Below are 12,344 nucleotides of genomic sequence, written 5' to 3'. Positions count from 1 at the left end.
TCAGGAAAGATGATAATAATCCAACTTCAAATTATACTAGAGAACCATAGAAACATAAAAAGCATGGTATCAACACAGATAGACACATGGATCAATGGAATTGCATACAAAAAAAGAAATGCACACAGATACAGTCCTCTGATATTTGACAAAGGTATACAAAATTATTTTCTTGGAGAAAAGATACTCTCTTTAACAAACAGTGTTGGGGAAACTAGCTATCCATAGACAGATCAAGTTTTTTTGTTTTTGTTTTTTATCGGTCGTGGGATCTGAACTCGGCCTGGGTGCTGTCCCTCAGCTCTTTAGGTCAAGGCTAGCTAGCACTCTACCACTTGAGCCACAGCACCACTTCTAGCTTTTTCTGCACAGTGGTGCTGAGGAATCGAACCCAGGGCCTCATGTATTCAAAGCAAGCACTCTACCACTGAGCCACCTTCCTATCCCCAGATCAAGTATTTTAAGGTAAGAGCAGAAACTTTGAAGATGCTAGATGAAGCTGCTAGGGAAAATCCTAGAAGGTACAAGCATAGGTAACACTCTTCTGAATAGAACCCTAGATGCTCAGGAAATAACAAGAATTGAAAAATGGGATTTCATTAAATATACTACTTTATTGAATAACAACTTCTTTACAAATAAATAAATAAATAAAAATTAATGGCTTCTGCACAGCAAACAATTACCAGAGACAAAAGAAAGCCTACAGGGAAGTGGAGGTATGGCTCAAATGAAAGAGTTCCAGCCTTAAGAAAACAATGTTAGGCAAGAGTACAAGGCCCTGATCCATTGCAACAATGAGATGTACAAGTCGTTATGTCGAAAAACGAACTTTACAACTTTGGTGGGGGGTGGGGGGAGGATCGGGTGGGAAGAGGGGGAAGTATGGGAAGGGATGGGGAGGGGAAATAAAGAGGAGGCAACAATGCTTGATAAGAAATGTACTCTTATCTTCCCCATGTAATTGTAACTCCTCTGTACTGTATTCTCACAATTAAAAAAAAAAGTACAAGGCCCTGAGTTCAAGCCCCAATGCTGATGTGAGAGAGAGACAGAGACAGAGAGACAGAGAGAGAGAGAGAGAGAAAGGAGAGACTAAGTGAAATAAAGAAAAGGCAGGGAAGGGTAGGGCAAAATGAACTCTAGGAAACTGAAACAGGTTTGGGCTTTTTTTTTCACTGTTGCTGTTTTTTGTTTTCTTTTCTCTTTGTCTTGTTCATATTTTTTGTCTTTTGGGGGGTAATAGGGGCACAAAGATGAAGAGACATAGGGTGAATAAATGCAGCGTGGTCCTCACTAGACAGTATGTTGAAAATGAACTATACAACTTGTGGGTGGAGACAGGAGGGAAAACTGGGGGAGAGTGAGAGGAGTGACATTGTCCAGAAAGAAATGTACTCATCACCTGACTTATGTAATTGTAACTCCTCTGTATATCACCTTTATAATTTTTAAAAAAGGAAAGACTACAGAATGGAAGAAAATCTTTGCAAGTTATTTATTGGATAGAGGATTAATAACATATAAAATGTTCCAAAAACTAAACATCAAAAAGAATAAGTAGCCCGGCCCCGGTGGCTCACGCCTGTAATCCTAGCCACTCAGGAGGCTGACATCTGAGGATCGTGGTTCAAAGCCAGCCTGGGCACGAAAGTCCGTGAGACTCTTATCTTCAATAAACCACTCAGAAAACTGTAAGTGGTGCTGTGGCTCAAGTGGTAGTGTTAGCCTTGAGCTGAAGAGCTGAGGGACAGCGCCCAGGCCCAGAGTTCAAGCCCCATGACCGACAAAAAAAAAAAAAAAAGAATAAGTAATCTAATTAATAAATGGGCAATCAAATAAATTTTAATAATAAGTACAAATCACTAATGCATGAAGAAATATCCAACCATAAAGGTATTCCAAATAGAATATTATTGAGATTCAATCTTGTCCTTGTTAGAATGTCATCAAGAAAGAAACAACAAATACTAGCTAGGACAGAGGAAAGAAGAGACCCTTAGACATTGTTGGTGAGAATGTTAATTAGTGCATTCACTATGGAAATAAGTATGAAGATTCCTTAAAAATAACTAAAGTATCCTGCTACTCTACTTCTGGGCATATATACCTGAAGGAATGTAAGCCAACATACAGTCAAGATACCTACACAGTCATGTTTACAGTAATACCATTCACAATAGCCAATATATGAAGTCAGTCCAAAGGCTCAGCAGCCAATAAATGTATAAAAATGTGGTATCTATACACAAGGGAATATTACTTATTCATTGCATCATCTTTCAGGAAAATGGATGAAACTAGAGATTATCGTGTTAAGGTAAATAAGTTAGACTGAGAAAGATGAATACTGCAAATTGTCTCTCATATGCAAGATCTAGCCCTTAAATATTGTCAGAGCTGGGTGTTGGTTTCTCATGCCTGTAATCCTAGCTATTTAGGAAGTTTAGACCTGGAGGGTCAAGGTTCAAAGCTAACCCAGGCAGCCAAGTCCATGACACTCTGTTTCAATTAACTAGCAATTGGAGGCATGACTCAAATGACAAAGAACCAGCTGTGAGCAAGCTTTCTTGCTCAAGCAAGAGCTGAGGCCCCAAGTTCAAGCCCTAGAATGAAAAAAAAAAGAGTGATAGAAAGCATAAAACATGTTCTGTTTGGGAATGGATACTAGTGGTGTGTGTGTGGGGGAGATAAAAGGAGAAGGTTGAATAGGAGGAATGTGCTCAAATTATTTAGTATACAAAGAAATGAAAGAAATAAAATTTGTTGGACTTGTTTTAAGAGGCAGAGAGAAAGGATGAGAAATAATGACAGAGAGGGTAAACTTGGAGTATATTACATAAATATATGAAAATGTTATGAAGAGATGCCTTTGTACGACTCATATATTTGTACAACTAATAAAAATGTAAAAAAAAAGTAGTTACATTTTCTAAAACTAATTTTGAACTCTTAAATGCTATGTTTATTGGTTATCTTCATTAGTAACTGTGGAGCTGTTTAGACTCTCATTTTGAAATGTATACATACATACATCTATACATACCAGTATACAAATAGTATATATTATATTATATATGTAATGTATTATATACATATGTAACATTTCTCTTTTAAACCAGAGTACAATAGTATTTTCTCCTGCAATCAGCACTGAGATAGTATAAACATGACCTTTAGCTTTCTTTTACTTGAAGACTCAAGGACTTGTGATCCCATTTCAATTACAAATAATTTGCAAAATAGTTTATGTACATCATAACATTTAAGCATGCATTTTCTTACTGCCCTCTAATGATGTAATTGAATGTCATGGAAGAACTGCTGGTAAGTTAGACAACAGAACTGAGCAGTTTGTTAGAAGAAAAGAACCAAGAATAAGTTTTAGGCTATGGGTTTAGAGTGGTACCAGGGCTGACTTAATTTACTGCTTGACCCATTTTTAGTCATCTGTGAGCCAAAGAGAAAGTTCCCAACATCACAAAAGCCTCTCAAAGAGCAGGGATCTCTTCTAGGGGAGCAGCCATATGAGGCTGGAAGCCGGACGGTCTTGATTGCAACCCTGCACGATAAACTTAAGGGATTAAATAATAAAATACTGGTTACTGAGAAGGGCAGGGCAGGTAGGGACACACTTCTTTCCACATTCCAGATGTTTCCTTCCAAGTGAAGAGAATTGTGATAGCATGACACTCCTCATCTGTGCCTCACCTTCCTTCATACCATGGTAGGAGAGAGAGCTTACCTGATTGGAGATAGTAGAAAGAGGAACCCATTACATGTGTTCTAGCCCTTTTACCTCTCCTTCCTCTTAGGAGTGAGCTGCCCTGTGTGACAATCTGTAAGGGCTCTACTGCTGTCTAGAGCTGTCAGTGGCTTATGAGGAAGTCTCAGTATCCTCTGTGTTAGAAGTCCACATCTGTTTTGTTCTTAATAAAGGCGACATTTCCCCCAGATATTCTGGCATACCCTAAGCCATCAAAGAAGAATGAGCTCTGAAAATAGCTCTACTAAATGCAAAGACAACCCAGCTCTCACAGAAGTCCTTGTTTAGTGAGACCTGGGGCAGGGAAGGACCCATAGCCAGTAACAAAAAGAGAAAGCACAAGAAGCAAGAAATTAGCTCTGGTTGAACAGCCTCACATTAGACATTTCACAAAGAAAATACAATATCAATCTTCATCAGGAACAATAATACAAGGAAAAAAGAAGAAGAGAAAAAACATTGTCTATACAAAGACACTATAGAACCACAGCCTTTGTATTTCAGACTGTCATTAGAAAAACAAGGCCATGGCCAGGCACCAGTGGCTTATGCCTGTAAATCCTTGCTACTCAGGAGGTTGAGATCTGAGGATCACGGTTTGAAGCCAGCCCAGGCCGGAAAGTCTGTGAGACTCCTATCTCCAATGGAAAGACAACAGATAATAAAAATTTGCCATGTATTTCCTGACCAAAAAAAGATCAATAAAAGACTGTTGCATGTTCATGAGATTCAGAAGCTCAAAACAACTCAATATCAAGAAAGCAAACAACCAGATTATCAATTGATAGAGGGCCTGACTAGATATTTCTCAAAAGAAGACACAAAATAACTGACAAATACATTAAAAAATTTCAACATTTCTAAATGATCATGGAAATGCAAATTAAAATCACAATGAGATAACAATCTTATACCGGTTAGAAATCTTGACAAGTATGTGAAGAAAAGACAAGGCTGTGCACTCCCTTATTAGGAATGTAAATGATTTCAACCACTAGGTAAAACATTCTAGAGGTTTCTTGACAAATCAAACATCTACAATATGAACCAGCTATTCATATCTGAGTGATCAGTGTATTGAAAAGACAGTTTCACACCTATATTTACAGCATTATTCACAATAGCCAAGATAGGGAATCAAATACAATTCCCCTCCATACACGAATAGCGTTTTTAAATAGTATATATACATATAAGGAAATATGATTCATTTTTTTTGCCAGTCCTGGAGCTTGAACTCTGGGTCCGGGCACTGCCTCTGAGCTTCTTTTGCTCAAGGCTAGCATTCTACCACTTGAGCCACAGTACCACTTCAGGCTTTTTCTGTTTATGTGTTACTGAGGAATCAAACCCAGGCTTCATGCGTGCTAGGCAAGCGCTCTACCACTCAGTCACATTCCCAGCCCATGATTTATTCTCCCTCCTCCCCCCCTGCCCCGACACCCTGGGCTGGGGGCTCTCCCTCAGCTCTTCAGCTCAAGACTAGTGGCTTTACCACTTGAGCCATAGAGCTCCTTCGGTTTTCTGGTAATTTATTGGAGATAAGAGTCTCAAGGACTTTCCTGCTCGGGCTGGCTTTGATCTCAGCCTCCTGGGTAGCTAGGATTATAGGTATGAGGCACTAGTGCCATGCTCCATGATTTATTCTTAAAAAAGCATGAAATTCTGTTGCTTGGGACAACATAGATGAGCCTAAAGGAAAGTATGCTAAATGAATTAGGTGAGGCACAGAGACACAGACCATAGGACCTCACTTCTATGTTAAAAAAAAAAAAAAGTGGATTGCATGACACCCAGAACCGAAGCTGGAGCTGGGAGCAGGAATTGGGGAGATGTTGGTCCAAACATAGATTTCAATTAGAGAGAAGGAATAAAATCAAGAAATTGTTGCACTATTTCCATGCCAGCGGCTCTTGCCTATAATCCTAGCTACTCGGGAGGCTGAGCTCTGAGGATTGTGGTTCAAAGCCAGCCTAAACAGTAAAGTCTATGAGATCTTTATCTCCAATAAACCTCCAACCCCCCCCCCCCAGAAGTGCTAGCCTTGAGCAAAAAAAGCTCAGGATCAGTGCCTAGGCTCTGAATTCAAGCCTCAGGACGCCTCATCTCCCTCCCTGCCCGCCCCCCCCCCCGAAACAATTGTACAACGTGTTGCCTGTCTGATGACATATACTATATACTTAAATTTTACTGAAAGTAGATTTTAAGTGCTCTAACCACAAAAAGTGGTAAGTATGTGAGGTACTAAATACATGAATTAGCTTAATGTAGCCATTTCACAATACATACATATATTAAAACATTCTTTTCATCGTAAATACATATAATGTTTGTTTATTAAGATAGAATCCAATCTTACTCTGAGTCAGATCTGAGTCCCAAAATGACATGACTTTATTATTCAAGCTAAATGACTTGCCAAACAATAATTTTTCCCTGACTACTTCATCTTTCCTCCCTGACCTCAGACCTACTCATTTAAAAATGATGTGTAAGGCTTACATATAGACTTAAAGGCACGATCCATAAATGTTCATGCATTAAAGAGAAAAATGTAGGAAAGTTTAGCACATCATATATAGAAAACAGGAATGTCCAGCAAAGGAGCATAGGAGAACATGGATGCCAGCCTCCCAGGAAATGTACTCAATGTGTCAAGTTGGCTGGTTGGTACCCAAGTTCATTTCTCCTCTAAAATAAAGATTAACTAGAATAAGATAATTAGTGGCTGGTACAGTCTAGACAGCAAACATTAGTGAGTTCTGATCTCTATTTCTTCTCCTGTCCCACTGGCTTCCTTCCTACATGGAAGGAATATTGCAAAGGCTTGGCCAGCCTCCCACTCATCCACTGAAACGCTCTTGCAGAAACTGGAGGAGAAAGAGGCCCTCTCTCACCTTGTCTAGTCCTTCCTAATGTTCCCTGTTTCTTACTACCTGGAAGTACTTTACATCTACCTTGGCTTTTTTTTTCTTGATTTATTTAAGTACTTATTCTTTTAATTCTGGCTCCTAGAAATGTTGGGGGGGGGGAAATCAAATGACAACAAAGTGTGGAAATCTTATTGCATCACAATCTCTAAAAAAGGCCCATCCTTCAGCTACTTTTCAATATCCCCTTACCCAGAGAAGACAAACGTCAATACTAAAGAAGCAGGGGAAAAAAAATCAACATACAACAATTGAAAGTGCAAGATTCAGGAAAGACTGAAATGCAGATGGTTAAGTGCAGATGGCTTGTGCCTGTAGTCTGTAGATGCTGAGATTTGGAAAAGGATGATTCAGGCCAGCCCAGGCAGAAATGTCTACTAGACTCCATCTCTAAGATAGCCAGAAAAAAGCTGCATTGGAAAGGCATGGCCCTAGTGATAGAGTACAAGCTGAACAAGTTAGAGGCCCAGTACTGAAAAACAAACAAATGAGAGTAATTGGGCATAGGTGAGATCTCATCACACAAAAGAAACAGAAAGGTAAAAGCCAAATAAACATTTTCACTGCAGGGATGGGAAACCTTTTTACTGCCAAGGGCCATTTGGATATTGAGCACATTATTTTCAGGCCATTCAAAATTATCAATATAGGGAAAGCAACTAGTTGTGGGCAGCTGACAAGATACGTAAATATCTGTCCTGTCAGAGACCAGTGATTTCTCTTACCTTACAAGGCTTGCAGGCTAGGTTTTACTTATGTTTGAATCAGAAGACCAGGGTACCAAAAACCCAATCTACAGATAGGAACTTAAAATGCAAGCGATAATAAGCCAAACATAAACAAATTCCAGGAAATGGCAAAAAAACCCAAAACCATACATGGAAACTAATCTGGGCTGCTGACCAACAGGCTGGGCAGACCTACCTGCTTACATGGATTCAGAACAATGAAGCCATGTCTTTCCCCTAGTTCTAGAAACAAAAGACTGACTCCGGTTGTCTCTCCCTCCCAAGTTCGTGGAGACACAGCTGTGCAAGCAGGCTGCCCATCTCTGCCACACCCCAACCACCTGCAGCCAGTACCAGAGGGCAGGTGGGCAAACAGAGATGAGAATGGAAATACAAAGGGGAGATGTGGCAGAAGCGAGAAACCGACGGGAAACAGGACAACAGAGCCTGGGCTAGAGACCTACAGAGGGAGACTGAGCAAGAAAGGGGTTCATGGAGTCAAGATCTGCCACTTTTCTCCCAGGGCTTTAGTGTACAGACCCCAGGAGATGTGAACACACATGGTCACTGAGGTAGCCAGGGAACATTCACTTCTGAGCATGCTCATGAAGAAAAGGTCAGCTTCACAGCAGAAGTGAATTCACTCACTGACCTTGTCCATGGGCTTCGGCACAGGCTGAGGAGGACATTGGCTGTGCTGGTTTCAGGCTCCCAGGAGGAAGGTGGAGGTACAGAGTGAGTTTGCAATGGTCCCGTTGCAGAGTGGCTGCTCACTTATAGGCTGGTCATCTGGGTTCCTTCTTCTGTGCCCTCCTCATCTCCTCATTTCTCATCTCAGTTCCCTCCTACACACACACACAGATACACACACACACACACACACACACGCATGCTCACACACACAATAGGCACTGGCTTCTAATTGGTTACTGTTAGGAACCAATTGTAATATGGCCAAAGATTTATTCTTGAGGCCTGACCATTCCAAATTATCCCTAGGGATAGTCTTGTACCATTCCTTTCCAAGACTCCTTTGTGAGGCCATGAACATGGCAGGTGGCCAGGGAGATCTTGCATAGTCCCAGGTGCTCCTAGCAAATTTATGTTATATATACATATACATATATATACATACATATATATATATCTTATAGAGAAGAGGGTCTTGTGATCTTTGTGGCCTAAGTTTTCAACATGGGTACCTTTTTAAGTCTTATCCACGTTTGCCAATTAAACCCTGAATTCTTTTGTTTATTTGTGGGGTTTTTTTGGCAAGGCTTTCTGCTGACTTAATTTTTCCAAATTTAAAGAGCTTCCAGTATATTACCAAGTATAACTGCACAGTAAATGTTGGTTGACCACTCATTCTATGCCAGAACTATTCTGACTGCCCTGGTCATGTGGCATCAGATAGACAAAGGCTCTCCCTGATGGAGCAGACATCTTCTCTGTGGTTCCTCTTCTGCCATACTCTCCGCCTCTTCAGTAGCACAGTTCTCTTCTTCAAAGCTGACAGACACCCAAATAGGCTCTGTACATGAATAAGGACCACAAGGAGGGTGGAAATGAATGGAGAGTGAATAAGGGTGAATCTGATTGAAGTGTTTTGTATACTTGTATGAAAATAGAACAAGGAACCCAATCGATATTGTTTTAACAAAAAGGTAAGGAAATTTAAGAGAAGGGTGAGGTCGATGGATTGCATTTTGTGCCTGTATGGAAATATCACAATGGAACCTCATTTCTACAACTAGTATATATTAATACAAAGTCCTTTTTTTAAAAAAAAAGCTGAAATATTCTGTTTCCCTGATCTTTTCTCTGTTGTTCCAAAATTCTCTCTGGTACTGAATTATCAGCCATTTAAATTCTACATAGCCCAAAGAACTTTTGTAATCCTCAGACTACCTCAATCCTCAGGCAGCTTTTCTACTTCTGGAAATCTTGATCTTTTAACTAATTTAAGTTTAAAAAAGCATGTGTCCTGACTTATTCCCAATGTGGTGGTTTGGTTCCCCCACTCCTTCTTCTATCATGTATTTCTAACACCATCTCTTAAGTTGGGATATTACTGAATCTAGTATACTTAGAACATTTTTGATAGCATAAATTAGGTTGTGCCTTAGCAGGCATAAATTTAGCAACAGGAGACAAGATGTCTAATGATCATTCATATTGGTAACCATTTGATAAATCCAAGTCAGAAAAAGACATAGTTAATTAATGCCCTAATTCTCAGCCAATATATCAAATAGGTTACCAGAATGTTTAGGGCAGCCAAATAGCCGTTAGCTTTGGTCCTTGCATCTGTCAAGAGGAGAATTCAGACCAGATGTGAACATCTGGTAACATAAGTGAACATAAGTAAAGGTGATAGAAAAAAATGTATTCGAAGAAATATGGTAGAGAAAGAGTCTGTAGCACAGATTTGCTGCAGGGAGACCACACTTCAGCTTATTGCAGACATCTTGGCTGTCTTCCTGCTTACAGAGCTTTGCTTTAGGGTAAATAGTGAGAATTGGAGTTTTTGATTATGGATGGCTTTTTGATGGGTGGGTCTCCTTTCTGTGCCCAAAGATATACTGTTTCATTCTTTTTTTTTTTTTGCGGGGGGGTGGGGGGAGTCCGGTCCTGGGGCCTGAACTCTGGGCCTGGGCGCTGTCCCTCAGCTCTTCAGCTCAAGGCAAGCGCTCTACCACTTGAGCCACAGCACCACTTCCGGCTTTTTTCTTTTTGCTTATGTGGTGCTGAGGAATGGAACCCAGGGCCTCAGGCATGCAAGGCAAGCACTCTACCACTGAGCCACCTTCTCAGCCCCACTACTGTTCCATTATGTCCTTATTCTCTTGTCCTTCTTACTTCCTCATTCTTACATTCTTCATTCTCTTTCTCATTCTGCCTGCCCCAATTTTGTTCCAGGCAGGTTTTTGGCTTATCAGTTTATCTTACCACCTGCAAGTTCTATAGGTAGGCTGAGAATTCCTGATTGCTGCTTTTCTACTAACTCGTATCATGATAGCTATTCAAAAGCTCCTGGAAATACCAACCATTCTAGAACTTTAAAAGCATTTATCTCTATACTTCCTTGCACTGAAAGGCCAATCAATTGATACACTAAGTGCCATGCTCATTGGACAACTCACTTCCTAGTAACCTCTGCTCCGGGACATTTTATGGACGGAATTTTATTGACGTAAAACACAAAGTGCAGTTCCAGATGCTCCAAATGATTTCTCTCTTTCTAGAAAGTATTGAACCAAGTAAGTTAATGAGTGTGTGTTTTGCTTGAGTTCAGTAATTTTGCAATATCACTTCTTATGGGTCTGGCACCGTTACTAAATTAATCAGTGGATTGGAAGATTCAACAGGACAGTGAAGGAACTTATAGAAAAATAAGCCTGATTAGAAAGGATGATACAGGATAAATGAAGCATCCTGGTACTACTACCCGTCAAGAGCAGGGGGCATGGACCACGTTAAGGGGCAGGGAAGGAAGAAAAGAAATACATGGCTATAAAGAAGGATAATGAAGGAAGTGACTAAATGAATAAACACCCTCATAAATATCCTCTGTTCTCCTGGATCCTGCTAGCACTCTCATTACTTGAACCAGACCAGAAATAAAAGGCAATGAAGGTCTTTAAGGCTGTCAATAGATTTCGCAAATGTGGAGTAAGACATGGTTATTTGGCTCTAGAGTCCAAAGGGAAATACCCAGCACACAGGGAAGGTGGAGCTGATGCTTCTGGGTGAGTGGAATGTATTTCCGGTGTAGGAGATGTTAAGAGGGAAATTAATTGGAAAAGGGCCAGTTAGAGTCTTAAGGTTGGAATGGGAGAAATGAGGTTCTACAATAAGGAAAGTTCAGTTTTGCGCTCGGTAGGGGAAGATAGGCATTGATAAAAGAAAGGATTCTGAAAGAGAATGAGAAAAAAGTGTTCAGGTTTAGCTGGGCTCACACCTGTAATCTTAGCTACCAAAGAAACTGAGATCTGAGGATCAGGATTGGAAGCCAGCCCAACCAGACAAATCCTTGAGAATCTTACCTCCAATCAACCAGCAAAAAGCTGGAATTGGAGATACGGGTCAAATGGTAGAATAGTAGTCGCAGCGTGCACGCATGCATGCGCGCATGCGTACCCCCGCCCCCCCCCCCCCCACACACACAGTGAAATTGAAATTCTAGGAAGTTTTCTCACAAGTGGCCACAGATGGCACTAAATAGCTTTTGTTGGAGCCCCAATGAAGAACAGATGGAATAGAGTATCAGCCAGCCAGGAGTACAAAATTGGTAAGGGCACGGAAAGATAGCTGTTGGGTAGATATGATTTGGTTTGGAGTAGGAAAAAAAGAGAATCTGTAGGCGAGTGTGCTGGTGACAGACAGAAGGGCATGACTGGACAGGAAGAGACCTGTACTTTATAAAAATTGAAGTTGTTGCTGGGTGCCAGTGGCTCATACCTGTAATTATAGCTACTCAGAAGGCTGAGATCTGAGGATCATGGTTCAAAGCCAGACAAAGCAGCAAAGTCTGTAAGACTCTTATCTCCAGTTAATCACAGAAAAAACCAGAAATGGCACCGTGGCTTAAATGTTAGAGTGCTAACCTTGAGCAAAAGGAACTCAGGGACAGAGCCTAGGCTCAGTGTTCAAGTGGCAGGACCAGAAAAAAAATGAAGTTGTTGGGCTTAGCACAGATAGAGACACACCAAGAGGATTTAGAAAGGATTTTTATTATAGCCAATATAAACAGCACAAGGCCAACAGGTACTTTGATGATGATTTTTCAGAGAACTCCATTCTTTGCAGATGGAATAATTTCTTTCCATTTCTTTTCTTCCCATATTAATATTCCTATGTTACCTCTCATTATCTTTCATTTTGTTTTATAAAAATGTATTTTCAACTTGATGCTGTTCA

The sequence above is a fragment of the Dipodomys spectabilis genome, unplaced genomic scaffold (genome assembly GCF_019054845.1).
Source record: "Dipodomys spectabilis isolate Male_0828 unplaced genomic scaffold, ASM1905484v1 ptg000039l, whole genome shotgun sequence".
Lineage (NCBI taxonomy): Eukaryota > Metazoa > Chordata > Mammalia > Rodentia > Heteromyidae > Dipodomys > Dipodomys spectabilis.
The sequence above is the reverse complement of the archived record's forward strand: the minus strand, read 5'-3'. Positions refer to the sequence as shown.